Consider the following 14,221-nt stretch of genomic DNA (forward strand, 5'->3'; position numbering starts at 1 on the left):
CTTCGGCGGGCAACCAGCTGCGCTGGAGCCCCGGGACGCACCTCCACAGGAGGGGCTGGAGGTCCGCCCGAGTCCTCCGCAGCGCCTGCCTCCGGTCCCCCCCCCACCCAACCACCTTGTCTCCAGGGGGAGGAGCAGCTGATGGGAACGTGTGACTTTTTTCACCAATGGACCCAAACCCACCCCAGCTGGGTGCAGGATTGGAGGTGGGGGAAGGGCACGGGGGAAAAAAAAACTTTTCTTGGTGCCCCAGGCGGGTGGCTCAAGTACTCATCCAGGGCGAGGGTGGCCCTCCTACCCAAGAAAGACTGAGAAGCGGCCCACCCCCGCCCCCTCTTCTTCGGCAGAGACCCTTCCCCCGCCGCCACGCGCCCCGCAGACCCCGCCACCTGGGCGCGAACCCGGCTGGGAAGGAGGGAGAGAGGCCTGGAGGGGGTCGTGGAGACAGGGACGCAGACGGTGGGGAAGCGGCCGGTGCCTCCTAGACGCCCGCCAGGCTCCGGTGGCGCATCCGCGGCTCGGGTCCCCTCGGCGGCTCCGGGCAGGCGCCGAGGCGCGCTGCTGGCGGTCGCGGCGGCTGGAGGGGGCCGTGCTCACGGTGGCTCGGGGCCGACTTAACCCTTTGCTGCTCCACCAGGGGCTGGGGAAGCGGGTGGGTGAGAAGGGTTGGCAGCGAGTGCCGACGGGGGCAGCCAGCCCGCGGGCGTCTCGGCTCCTCCAGCCCGCCGCCCTCCCCGCGACCGTAGCTTTTCCTCCCTCCCCACCCCCAACCAACAGTTTACCTGTTGGTCCCCGGCTAGTGGGCAGGGGCCGCTGGCAGCGGCGGCACTTCGGCAGCCGCAGCCTCCATGATTCGGGTTGGGATGAGGGGGACTGGATTTGATCTGATTTGTAAGGTATCAGTCTCGGCCGGACGAGCTCCGGGAACGCCGCGAAGTTTGCCACTGTCTGGGGGCGGCGGGCGACGCCGGCTCGCAGCCGCCGGCGTTCTCGCCCCCACGGCCCGGGAGCGCGAGCTTCCGAGTTGGCGGACGGCGGCGCGGCGGCCGCACTGAGCATGCCCAGCTCAGCGGCCGGACCGCGGAGGAGTTGGCTGCGAGCGCACTCCGATCCGCCTCTCCGGGTTTTCGCAGCCGCAGAGCGCGCAGCCGGCGGGCCCGGCGCCGAGGCTGGCCCTGGGGTGAATCTGGGCGAGGGTGGGGGCGCCCCCAGGACCCGGCTCCCGGCCACGGGCTGCGCCGTCCGCCTCGACCTCTTATAAGGTCGCTATCCCTGTGGCCTGGGCCAGAAACCTCACCTGCGCCGGGCGTTGGGAGGGAGGGAGGTGATCCTCCAAGGGAGACCTTGGTCATCCAATCCGCCCGCGCTCCCAGCTCGCTTTGGGGCGTGGGCGCCCAGATGCTAGGCCACCTGCCGCGAGCACTGAGAGACGGGAGCCGCGGAGGCGAGCCCGGTCGGTCCCGAGGGACCCCGCGGGAGGCGTGCCAGGGAGGATGCGCCCGCGCTTGGCCAAGAATGATGGCTGCCATTTATGGAGCCCTCGCTTCGTGCCAGGATCTTGACATTAAAGGTCTCTGCTCCTTTAAAAACAAACAAACAAACAAAAACTTACAGGATTTTACTGTACCCGTTTTCTAGATAGAGAAATCGAGTCTCTTCAGGGAGGCCCAGTGACTTGCTCAATGCCACGAAGCAGACTGCCTGATCCCAAGTTTCTGACCTGTTCTCTTGAATTGGAAAGATTGGGTTCCTGAACTGCCCTTGCCTGATGTCAGGTTTCCCAAACCTTGAGTAATTTTTCAAACTCTCAGTCCTATCCTCTGTAAGATGGTTCCAGCAAAATCTAACCCAAAGGCTTCGTACAGCACCTGCTACATAGTAGGTATTCAGGAGATACTGGCTAAATCTGATTATCTATCTACCTCAGCTGACTTTAAGCCAAGGGGGAGGAAGAAAAGGGTGCATAAATCACAGCAATGTGGTAGGAGGCTAGTTCTTCACTTGTGACTCTAATCTATTAGCACTTCCCAAAGCAGCCTGAGCCCAAATCAGGCCTGCAGTTACAGGATTCTTTACTCAATCTGAGCAAGTACTTTTAGAGAACTGTTACCTCCACTAAGAGGCATTTCCTGACCATCACTGAGACTTTTCACTAGTACCTTGGGTGTAACTTCAAGGCTGAACTTGCCTTTGGGATATAAGCATCTATCAAATCTGGTTTTCTTATTGAGAAACAGGACAGTTATCAAACTTCGTTAGGAAAGTTGTCAAACATACCAAAATGCAGAAGAAATGGCATCAGGAAATCCCAGCTACTCATCTGCCATCTGTAACAATTACCAAAGTTTTGCTATTCCTGTTTAATCTCCCCTGCCCCAATACAGTGATATAAACTGGAAAGGCCAATGTTGTTCATTGTTGCAACTTAAGTATACAGCATAGAATCCAGCACATGTTAGGCACTCAAAAAAACATTTGTTGGCTAGTGGGATGGATGATAGGTGGGCGAGTGGGTGAATATGTGTGTGGATGGATTGGATGGACAGATCACTGGTGGTACTTTGGGGATACCTTGTGCTGATATATTAGTCTGGTTGGGAGATATAACCTGAATACTTCGCTTGGAATACCTAGACAACAGCCTCCAACTGGCTTCCACAAAAGAAAAACTTTTGAAGCACTCAAAATCTTTTCTAGCCATAAAGATTTTAAAATCAAAATGAGTTAGTAATGTGTCCCTAGTGTTTGAGTAAAAGGGGAAAGGAGAGGGGAGGGTATAGTTCAATGGTAGAGTGTCTTCTTAGCATTCATGAGGTCCTGGGTTCAATCCCCAGTACCTCCATTAAAAAAAAATAAATAACTGAATGAACCCAATTACCTTCTCCCTCAAAAGGAAAGGAAGAAAGAAAAGAATTCTCTCCTTATTGGTCTCCCTTCTTAATTCCCTCCCTTGTTTTTAGACAGTTTTGCATGTATTCTTTCACCTTCTCAACATTTGGGGGGGGGGGTAGTGGCAGCTTTAGTACGCTGAGACAGATACCCAAACATCATCCTTTGACCCCATGGGCTTCCCATGGGCTTTGATTTCCTTACCCTGGCATTTGTACTCTTCACAATCTGCTGCCATCTACCCATCCACCTTTCCTTAATCCTCACCCCAGTTAGCTCTCAGTCCTATTTCCAAATATGGAATTTCCCAGGTCTTTCGTTTTCTGATCGCCACTTACAGTCCTTAAGAGTCTGGACTCCGGTATAAAGCCAGTCCTAAACTTTTGAAGCACAAAATGATCCTTCAGTTCTTTCTGTACGCTTAAGCACTTAATTTTCATTCCCTACGTTTTTTTCCACCAGTTTGATTGAAAAATAATTGATATCCATCACTGTATAAATTTAAGGCATACAGCATGATGGTTTGACTTATATAGTGAAATGATTACTGCAACAGGTTCAGCTAACTTCCACCTTCTTATATAGATACAATAAAAAGAAAACAAAGAAAAAAGGGAACATTGTTTTCTTTTTGTAATGAAAATTCAGGGTTGACTCTCTTACCACCTTTCCTATGTATCATGCAGCAGTGTTAACTATAGTCATCATGTTGTACATTACATCCCTGGCACTCATTTTTCTTATAACCCAAAGTTTGTATCTGTTGGCCACCTTCCTCCATTTCCCCCTTCCCCCATCCTCTGCCTTTGGTAGCCAAAAGTCTCATCTCTTTTTCTATGAGTTTGGTTTTATTTTGATTTTGTTTTTGTTTTTAGATTCCACATATATAAGTGAGATCATATATTATTTGTCTTTTTCCGTCTGATCTATTTCATTCAGCATAATGCCTTCAAGGTCCATCTGTAGGAGTTCCTTTTTTACAGCTGAGTAATATTCCACAATGTCTTTATCCATCCATTAATGGATACTTATTTCCATGTCTTAACTATTATAAATAATGATGCTATGAACATGCAGGTACAGATATCTTTTAGGGTTAGTGTTTTCATTTCCTTCCCAGAAGCAGTCATTCTCTTCTTTGAATACATCATTTATTGGCATGCATTCAAACTTGCCACACAGAATAGTCTTGTTCCCCATCTTCACTTGACTCTCTGGCTCTCCTTCCATTCCAAAGTTAGTCTTTAAGCTCACTAAGGCCAATTAACATGGTAGGCTTAACATAAAGCCACGTGTTCTCTGTTATGCTTGAATTTCCATCACAGTGCTGGTTAATTACAGCCACTAGGCCCAGACTCTTGTTGAATAATCTGAGTCTCATTTGCTACTGTTCCTACAAAGGGGCATCTTATCTTTACTTGTCTAGTGACCCCACCCCACCCAGGCCTGGGAACAGTTTGCATAGAACATGAATTACTCAGAGAACACCAGAGGCTTCCCAGAGGGGCCCCAGCTTAGACTTCAGCCTAACAAGAAGAGATGAGTTCAGGCACCTGAGTAAGTTTACTACAGCTGGTGAGGGAAAGGGATCGAAATGGGGCCAGAGAAAGAGAAATTATAAACCATTTTAAGCATATGGGACTTTATCCTCCAAGTATGAAGCCAAGTCTCTAGCGCTGTTTTTGTGGGTTGATGAATGTTTAAAAGCTTGTAAAAAGAGGTGTGTCCCTTTTTCTTGGGTCACATCCAAGGAATGCTCAAAGATCCCTCAGCAACAGGGACCTCCCTAGCTGCTTATGTTCCTTCTCTAAGCCTTGGTTTCAGAATTCTGCAATGAATCCCTTAGAGTTAGGACCCCTTTTGTGCTCTTGGACGAAGTCCCTTTAAGATAATTCATGGCTGGCTTTCCCTCCCTACTTCTTTAGGGAATACACAGATGTCTTTTGCTTGCATGTACTCTAGGGCAGGCATTTTCTCACCAGCTTTCTCTCCTTGCCCACCATGGATACATTCTGCAAGCTACAGTTCTTCACCTTGAAGGTTCTCAGTGAAGACATAAAGATGGCCAACAGGCACATGAAAAGATGCTCAATATCACTAATTATCAGAGAAATGCAAATCAAAACTACCATGAGGTATCACCTCACACCTGTCAGAATGGCCATCATTAAAAACTCCACAAACAATAAATGCTGGAGAGGGTGTGGAAAAAATGAAACCCTCCTACACTGGTGGGAATGTAATTTGGTGCAGCCATTATGGAAACTAGTATGGAGATTCCTTTAAAAACTAAAAATAGACTTACCATATGATCTAGCAATCCCACTCCTGGGCCTCTATCTGGAGGAAACTCTAATTCGAAAAGATACATGCACCCCAATGCTCAAAGCAGCACTATTTATAATAGCCAAGAGATGGAAGCAACCTAAATATCCATTGACAGATGAACAGATAAAGAAGTTGTGGTATATATACACAATGGAATACCACTCAGCCATAAAAAAGAATGAAATAGGCCATTTGCAGCAACATGGATGGACCTGGAGATCATCATTTTAAGTGAAGTAAGCCAGAAAGAGAAAGAAAAATACTATGGTATCACTTACATGTGGAATCTAAAAAATGACATAAATGAACTTATTTACAAAAGAGAAGCAGACTCATGGACATAGAAAACAAAAGTATGGTTAACCGGGGGGGAAGAGTTGGAGGGATAAACTGGGAGTTTGGGATTTGCAGATAGTAACTACTATAAATAAAATAGATAAACAGCAAGATTCTTCTGTACAGCACAGAGAACTATATTCAATATCTTGCAGTAACCCATAATGAAAAAGAATACGAAAAGTATATATATCTATGTTCTATAACTGAATCATTATGCTGTACACAAGAAACTAACACAACATTGTAAATCGACTATACTTCAATTAAAAAAAAAGTTCTCGAGTCTGGGTCAGAGACCCCTTCCTCAGATTTATGCAAACTGCAGCAGACAAATGTTATATGCCCAGGCCAGTGGTCCCCTCAAAGCTCTTTTCATGAGCCTTGAGGTGAGGAAGAAAACTTTTTTGGCAAAAGGCAGAGGCACAATCACATTTGCAGAGCAGATCTCAGGCAATGAGAGCAGGAGAATGACTTGGAGCACGACGAGCAAGGTGTTGACCCTTCAGAAGCAATGGCCCTCTTACCCCTATCTTACAGATTAGCACCTGAGGCTCCAGATGTAGAAGTAACTGGCACAAGGCCACTGAGGTGGCAAGTGGCAAAGCCAGGATCAAACCCAGACCCCTCTGACCCTCCAGCCTGTGCTCATTATTGCCAGCGTGCTACATGTATTAATTATCATTTACATAACCCTTAGAAAAGTGAAACTTGGAAGACAGGTCGGGTATAAGAGAAGCAAAACTCCCGACAGCTCCCTCTGCCATAGTGCATGCTTCCACTCGAGTGGAAAGAAACAATTCTCAGTGTAGCGCCTGTGAGTGAAGTAATTAAAGTTGCCGGGTTTCCTCGTGGGACTGATGCTTGGCCAGGTGTACGTATTACTGTGTTTTGTTAACAGATTGTCTACAGGCAGTCTTGCTTGCTGTCAGCTTTTCTTATATCCCCATCACATTTAAATGTATTTGTCTCATGCCAGCTTCTGAATCGAAAAAGAAAAAAATTCCCCCTTCCTTTGAGCCCCTTGAAAAAAAGAAAAGAAAAACGAAAATGACTTGAGAAGGAATCAGAAAAGAGAAAGGAGAAACAGAGGATTAATTAACTCCAACCAAATGGAGTTTTTAATATAGTCTTTAGGCTACTTAGATGGAAAGAATACAAACATTAAGACTCCCTAAAGCAGCACTGGTAATAGTTATATTGCTAGCTAGATATGTTCTTTTAGATTTTCTAGTAGCCACATTAAAAAAGTAAAAAGAAATAGGTAAAATTAATGTTAGTAATACTTTTTTTAACTGATTGTAAACCAAAATATTGTGTTTCAACATGTGGCCAATCTTTTAAAATGTATTAATAAGACATTTTACAGTCTTTTTTTTTTTAACTATATCTTAGAATCCGGTGTGCATTTTACATTTACAGCACATCTCATCACAGACCAGCCACATTTCATGTGTTCAGCAGTCACACCTGGCTAGCGGCCACCATATCGGTCAGCCTAGAACTAATGTTTCAGGCCTAGTGAACCTGTAACATACGGGATCTTAATAAAATCACTGAGGAAGCAGGTGACTGTCCAAACTAAAAGAACAAAAGGAATGGGAGGAATAAAACAGGAGAGAGGTGAAGAAGTGAAGAAGACAAGTAAAGGCAACTTGGGAAGACAGTGGATACCCCCAAAAGCAATTAATAGCTCGACAGAAGTGTCAGGGGGACAAGGACATAGAAGAAAACTCTGGAGACTGAAAATCAAAGGATGAGATAAGAGAGTCTTGAATTAGGAAGCTGAACCCCATTCACCAGCAAAACGGTGTCTGCTACATTGACAAAAAGAAGGATGGCTGGTTGACTTCTGGAGAGGGACTGCGGCACACAGATGGAAGGCAGAGTCGAGCAGGGTCACACACTCAGCTTTTCAGCACCAGACTCTTATTTTGTTCGCTTATCCAGAGCTGTTTAAAGCTCCACAAGGCAGACAAATGCCAAACAAACTCAAGAAAGAGTTCAGGAGAAAATCAGAATGCTAATTTATTGACACGCAGAAACCAGCCTTTCCAGGGAATGGAAAAGGTATAGTACTCATTCATATCACCCCCTGGCTAGTTTTCAAGTTTGCTGTAAAACTGAATTAGTAAGCAGAAGTTGAGGAGTTTTTTTTTTGTTTCTTTCTTTCTTTCTTTGGGTTTTGGTTTCGGGTTCTCTTGGTAAGTATAAAATTAAAGCAAAAAGAATTGGATAATCTCTGGGGAATGTTCACTCTGTGTGCCCCACAGTAGAACTCACCTCCCTTGTGACAGGAATGGTACACATGCCACACTTTGGCCCAGAAGTGCCTCTGATGGGCTGTTACTGTCCAACACCTGTATTATTTACTTCATAGCAGAGGTTCCTGGTGGTCCACAAACATTTTTTTACTTTAGGTTTGTTTGTTTTGTGCTGGGCTCGCACAGTCACTTCTGGACTCTAGAAAAACCTGCCTGAACCAGGTCCACATTCTCAGGTGACACCTATCTGCTGGAGCTGAGGGAAAGCTGCCCTTCTGAGTGTGGCCTGTTGTCAAAACCCCACCTGACCAGCTCCCCTCAGAGGTGGCTCACCCGCCTGGCTCCTGTAACTCATGAGAGTGAGATCTCTATTACATGGGGAGGTCTGCTAACCAAGCCTGGCCTCAGACGTTCCTGTTGAGGGAGAGGGAGACTGTGAGACAGAGACAGAGAGAGATTTATTCTCCGTTAGGTACATGATTACTTGGGTACTGCTTTCTTACTGTTAACTAAAGATCCAGTCTTCATCATCTAGGAGTTACAGATTATAACTCACTTGTTAGGATGGGTTACACCTGATGAAAGTGAATCTTATAAACTTATATTTATTAATTATTAAATGTTTCAGTTCTCAGAGAATTATTTTTTCCCACTTCTGGAGACATCCTTATATACCTGCCACAGTCACACAGCAAGAAAGCATGCAAAATATATTTGATGACAGAGTCTGCATATTACACAAAATATCCTGACAGATGGAAATGATGAACTAAATTAGCAGGATCAAATTTTATCTAAGAAGAAATTCTTTTCCCCCGTCTACTGGATGTATCAAAGACAGTTTGGTATCTGCTGTTTGCTAAATCTAAAGTTTAAATTCTAAGTGATAAAAAATAAATGCTGCCAACTCTTTGGTCTCAGTAGCATTTGGGGAATAGTAGTGCACAAATCAATTACATGAATCCTTTATATAATAGCATTTTTAATTAATATTGCTAAACCGTTGCCCAACATTCTCACCACTGTGCCTTTTCCCAAAGCTGTTAACAAACGGTAAAATTTAGTAATTTGATTCTCATCTTCCTTCATTTCTTCTGCTCACCCTCTGGCAGAGTTGCTGTCAATCAGCCAAAAATGTCAGCATGAAGATGGACAAAAAGAAGCGAAACTCCTGCTTAGTCTTCAAACAGGAAAACCAGGGCTTGACCAATTGAGAACTGACCACAATGATTTAAGTCAATGACTCAGGCCTCTCCTAATCCCTCCCCAGTGAACTTAAACTTGGTTCTCAACTCTTCTCCATCTCTGTTCTCATCTTTACCTGCTAGTCTGTACTCTCATCTTCCGCTCCAGCCTAGGCTTCTCATAGCCTCTCTAGCCTGTTTACTGCTTCCCAAAGGGGACCCCTCTGTCTCCTCAAACTCAAGATGTCCCAACTTGAGCTTAATGCTTCTTTGTTCATCACTGCATCCCTAGCTGGTCCCCGCTTCCTGTTTGCAAGATAGGACCAGGTGGCTGAGATTCCAGAGGTCAGGAGAGAAGGCTCTTGGCTACAGTCGTGGTATGTGGAGCTGCAGAGTGAATATAAAAATTATGTCTCAGAGAGAATGTTGCCAATGAAGATGGAGACATGTCCAATCAGCAAGAGAGCCTGGAGAGTTGGGAGCTGTCAGCCCAGGTGAATGGAAAGTGGTCATGATAAATGTGGGAGACAAGGGCTTTCAGGTTCTCCTTCAACTAGAGGGCAGACATCTCCCAGCTTCTTGATGTAGAAACATTTTATATCTCTATTCACACACATAAAGCCTATTGATACTTTCTTGCCCAAATCTCTCAGACTCATTCAGTCCTCAATCATCCCTCAGCAACAGCACTGGTCCATGCCCTAAACATTTCTTTCTTTGGATTATCCTTATAAGCCAACTTGGCTCCCTGCCCCAGTTACTTATCTTTTGAAATGTAATGCACAAGATTATCAGTTTAATTTTTCAAAAATCCTCATTTCACCAAACCATTCCTTGCTTAAAACTCTTTGCTAAATCACTGCTACTTTAAATATAAAGTTTAAACCTCTCAGTCACCTCCCATCTAAGGAGAATCCCCTTCTGCCTTCCAGGAACCTTACACTATCCACTGTTTCTTTGTTCTTTCTTGTATATTCCTTTTTATCCTGCCTGAGTTTTTCCTATTTTATTTATATGTCTTCTTATGGTGGTATCTGGAAGTGGATTATAATTGTTATTTTGTTTTTAATGAGAAGAAGGTGAAATAGCTCTGCTATTAGAATAGGAGAGAAGGACCCACAGTACAGCTGCAGAAATACTCAGGAGATTAAGAAAGTTTCTATGTGAGAACTCCTACCTTCTCTCTACCATAGTACGAGGCACTCATCTGCTCAGGGAAGAAAAGAAGGGAGATTGGAGGCTTCAGGAAAGGAGAAAGGTTTGAGACAGTCAGTGTGGAAAATGGGAACATGAGAGACAGAATTGTAGGAAGTTTTTTGTGTGGTGTGAGGACCTGTTTGAAGTTAATGATCTTGAACTCTTATGGTGGAATCAATCTGCCCCATTGGGCAATGCTCAGCTGCCTGGATGCAGTCATAAAGAGATAGACAGTTGGGTGTAGAAGCTTAGAAAAATGGAGGCAACAGAGGGACAAGAATGTCTAGGGCAGTAGAGACAGAAGGAGAGGAACGTAGGGCACAGAATGGTGTCTAAAAATACTGCTCATGAAATCCCATCATAAGGGAAGTAATGAAGGAGGAGGTTGATGAATTGGGAAATAACGAGGACAGACAGTGCCAATGATGCTAAAAAAGAGCTGATGGGAGAGCAGCTGAACAAACACCTGGAAGCAGGGGAGGTCAAGGCCCAGCAGAGGAGCACCCAAATTAGTAATTTTGGAGGAGTAGCATCGCAGGTATTGATACTATCCAGGGACTTTCCATGGGAGAGGGTGGCTGACATGGAGAGGAAATCACTGAAGATGAAAGGAAGGTGAGCACCTGAGTGGCCATGGTGTTGGCCAGGCCACCCACCTACACATTATTGTCATGCAGACTGAACAAGGCTTGGGGTAGCGGGCAAGCACTTGCTTGTCCTATGGAGTGGTGGGCTTTTTGCCCATTGCCAATGTAGACAATGAATGGGAGAACACCCCACCCCCAGCAGATGACAGCAACAACAGGGGGTGAAGTAAAATATCTAAATGGCATGGGTGCATAAAAGCAAGGTTTTAACAAGAGAATGGAAATATAATGTTGGGGAGTAAGAGACTGACTGTGGCAAACCCTCCTTGTTCTCTGCCTGATAGCTTAATCCCTTTCCTTCCTTACTAACAAAATCCTGATATTGTTCTGGGGTGCAATATGCTAACAAACATAGATTTTCTTTCTGGATTCCCTTGCATCAAAGGGTGGCTATGTGGCACATTTCAAGCCAATGAGACCTATACTTAATGTCACTAGGGAATCTGAGAATGTTTTTGCTTTTCTGATGCAGGTACCATCCCTTAGCTCCTTATCTTTTCATGCCTGGAATTTAGACATGATGGCTAGGGTGCAGCAGCTATGTGGTGACCAAGAGGTTATAAATATGAGGAAAAGGCAAAGATAATCACAGAGAGGGGAGTCCTGGTTTTGACTGGCCGTCAAACTAATACCAGCAGCCATCTATATCCAGCTTCCTGATAGACATTGAAGAAAGATGAACCCTACTTCATTAAGCCAGGGTTGACTTTCTATTACGTGTAATAAATTATGTAAGAAAACAGTAACCACATGAGAGGGCTGCAGAAGTAGTGCGCTCAGGGACAAGGACAGCTTCAGCAAAATAGGAGGTGGGAGGTGAGGGAGTGCTATAAAAGAAATCATGCAGGTAGGGCAATTGGCAAGTTATGGAGAAAGGATTCAAGAGGCCAAGGTGGAAGAGAATGAGCAGGAGAGGAGGAGTGGAAGGATGAGACAGAAGGATGTACACATTTTCATGAGAATGATGGTGGCAGTGGATCAAATGACCGTGTAGACATGGAGGTGGAGGTTACACTTTGGACCTTGACCAATGAAAACAGAAATGAGAGGCACGATGGAACTGACCTCCAAGACTCTCTGAGGGTAAAAACCTGTGCTACCTTCCTGGAGGCATTACCAGATGTGTCGGGGGGCTATCATCTTTCCACATCCTCAGTTAGGCAAGAAAAATGTCATCCTTTTGGCCTCTCTAGAGAATCACCATGCAGGTTCAAAGTGGCATAATGAAACCTGGCAATTTCTCTGGATTCCTTCCAAATCTCCCTAGGGGCAAGAACAGAAGCAGCCCTGGGGAGGGGGAGGGATGCAGGCCACAGGGGCTGCCAGGGCTGCGTGAGGGAGGCATGCTGCCCTCTCCTCTGCTAATTGGCCCACAAGGGTTGTTATCTCTCTCAGGAGGCTGGTGTTCCCCTCGCTGAGCCCTCAGAGTCCCAAAGCAGAGTTACAGCATGTGCCTGGTAGATCATCCACGTTGCTATAGCAACAGGCTTGCCCCTGGAGCTGTGGGTTCATGGCAAAATTATCAGGCATCTCTTAAAGGTAGCTGATGTGGGTGTGACCAGGATGCAGGCCAGGTGGGCAGACATGAAAGTCTGAAGCCAAGAATATTCAGGGTAGGAACTTTACTTCAAATGGTCAAAAACCTAAAGAGTCTGAGAATGAGTATAAAGCTACATCCAACAGGGACCCAGGGGTTAAATAGAAGAAGCATAATTCAGTCACCAAGTCTAAGGGACGTTCTTATGATGGATTTGAGAGGAGAGGGAGCTGGTAGGGAAAGTAAAGAAAGAAACCAAAGCAGAAGGGTCCGAGTGTCTGTGATTCCTTTTCATTGGCTGTTGGCTGCAGGGTGTGGTAGCTGAGCTGTATTAATATTCAGGGATTCTGAGAGGACACTGGCTGCCCCCAACCTTGGCCAGCCATGGACAGACAGCTTGCCTTTCAGACTCTCTGCAGACTACCCCCCATTCTTGTTCTGAGTTAATGAAAACCAATTCTGATGGTGTTAGGACCCCTTCCTCACCTTCTGCCTTGATCCTTTTACCTGGATGGAGTTCTCAGCATCTCTCTGTGGGGTGATAAAACTGCAGATACCACCCAGGATAGCTGGCTAGTCTCTACCAACAGACTCGGTTCATGATTTGCAATACAGTTCTCAGCTAGGGCTAGAATCTACAACTCCCTGGGCTGAGACCTAGTGGAATATACACTCTGTCAGGCAAGGGTCGTTGACAGTTTATCATTGTATTCCTAACACGTAGCACAGAGCCTGTCATACAGTAGGATGTTACTAAATATTCATTGAATCATGGGTGACCGACAACCTTCTCAGCCCTTGCCTACCCTCCAGGTTACTGGACACTTCTGTGGGCACCCGCCATTGGCATAGCCTGCTTCTTCCAGGATGGACCCTTGCACAACCAAGACCTTTCACCCACTTCTCACTGAGATCACCCGTAACCAGAGATTCCTGGTGTTATCCACCTGCGGGGACCTTTGGACACCAATGCCAACCTGAATTAGGACAAGATTTCAAATGTCCCTTTAGCCACTGCAGTGGTAGCATCTGGATCCCTGCCTTGGTGACGACAGCCTCAGTCCCCTGGCCTAGACCTGCTCCGTCTCAGCCTACTTCCCCTCTCCATCAGCTGAGGACTTGTCATCCTTCATGGTCAAGCTCTGTGGAGTCTATGAGAGTTGTGGCAATACTGCAGATGACCCTGAAGGTCTCCCAGCTATAACAGCCTAGGAGCAAAAGTTAGGACTGTAGTACTACAATTTTACTCTGATTCATAATTGAAGAAATTTAAAGTCTCTCGCCTAATACACTATCTAAAATCATACAGTAAATAGTAAAATAGTGCATGTGTGTGTATATGTTTTTACACTATTTCAAATTATATACTTGTGGAATTATTTATGAATTTGTTAAATTGGTTTTCTTTGTGTTTGTTTATTTGTTTTGCCAGTATCTCCCATTGGAATGGAAACTCCATTATGTTAGGAACTTCATTCATTTTATTTACTACCTAAATAGTAGGTATCCAGTAACTATTAAATGGATGAATAAATGACTTTTGGATGTTCTCAGAGTGAGCTTTCTGTGTACCTAGGAACCCGGTTCTCTGGCTGCTGTGTGGAATGCTCAATTTCCTCATCACCCACTCCATCTTTCCATGGAAATGTGTAGCCTTCACCTCTGATGTCCATCATTACTATCAAGGCATGGGTGCTTCATTTGCTATCAGAATGCCCAGTGGCATCTTCCACTCAGATCTGCCAAAACCACACTGCACCACGTTCATTCATCTGGGCCAAGCCCCCCCTACCACTGACCCTGATAACACACCACTGTAAAGATGCTTGGCGGGGTTCC

The 14,221-nt window shown here is 45.5% G+C and overlaps 1 protein-coding gene across 3 annotated transcripts in view; it reads right to left on the reverse strand.

Moving 5' to 3' along the window:
- Window positions 1-14,221, reverse strand: part of MED12L (mediator complex subunit 12L) — a 625,134-nt gene that overhangs the window by 291,413 nt on the left and 319,500 nt on the right. For 2 of the 3 annotated variants that reach the window (XM_074369503.1, XM_074369491.1), the window contains one exon: window positions 1,298-1,580. The gene's annotated coding sequence lies outside the window, so the exon portion shown is untranslated. The other variant, XM_074369496.1, reaches the window with a different exon arrangement.

Source organism: Camelus bactrianus, chromosome 1 (genome assembly GCF_048773025.1).
Source record: "Camelus bactrianus isolate YW-2024 breed Bactrian camel chromosome 1, ASM4877302v1, whole genome shotgun sequence".
In the NCBI taxonomy this organism is placed as follows: domain Eukaryota; kingdom Metazoa; phylum Chordata; class Mammalia; order Artiodactyla; family Camelidae; genus Camelus; species Camelus bactrianus.